Below are 951 nucleotides of genomic sequence, written 5' to 3'. Positions count from 1 at the left end.
CCCCGTCTTTAGCTCAGAGTGGAGGGGGGGGGGGGGGGTGGGGGGGGGCGGCCGTAGCCTGTAGCCGTGCACCGGGGAAGGGCACGGAGACACAAACAAGGTACCGCAGCTCACTGCCGCGCTGACACTCTGCAGCCGTGATGGAAAATGACAGGAGACTGACATGAAATGAAATTCATCCGAGGCAGAACGGAGCACAAACACACGAGAGACACACACGCTGTGATGTGATGTTTACACCCGGTCGGTCGACAACGACATAATTTCACACCCGATGATCCAATGAACTGCAGCGCACAAAGTCACAGACACACTGAGGGTTTAGCGTTCCTAAAAACATGCACATTCATCGCCCTTTAGAATCCTATTTAGATTATAGGAATCTGTCATTTATAAATATATAATAAACAATCTTAAATATTATTATTTATATACATCATCAATAACATATCATGAATTAATTATCATTAATTATATCATGAACACAATGGTATTGATATAGTAAACCATTCACTGTAATAAACTGTCACAGGCTAGCCCTCTTTAGAGGGGCAGCTTGTGTGATGTGTGGTGTAGTGTAGTGTAGTGCATTAACAGTCTCACCCTGGAGGGCTGGTTCTCAGGGCTGGACGGACCCCCAGGGGTCCAGGCATGGCTGCTCCTCTCATCCAATCCTGTCACAGGAGAGAGAGGCCAGTCAGTCCACTACTCACACACACAACAGGACCAGTCCAACTGGAACTCACTTCTACATAGTAAGAAGATAGAAGTGGGATATACAGAAATAGAAGTCGAGTGACTACATATTTATCATTTTTAACTATTTTTGTTGATAGTTAATTTTCCCTTCCTGCCCATGAACGACACCATCAGGGATTATCTTAACTGGGGCAGAGCAGCGCGCTAGCTGGCAGAACCAGAAGCTTTCAGAGATTAACGGGTTAATACTCG

Source organism: Micromesistius poutassou (genome assembly GCF_964030765.1).
Source record: "Micromesistius poutassou genome assembly, chromosome: 12".
Classification (NCBI taxonomy): domain Eukaryota; kingdom Metazoa; phylum Chordata; class Actinopteri; order Gadiformes; family Gadidae; genus Micromesistius; species Micromesistius poutassou.
This window is presented reverse-complemented; position numbering follows the sequence as displayed.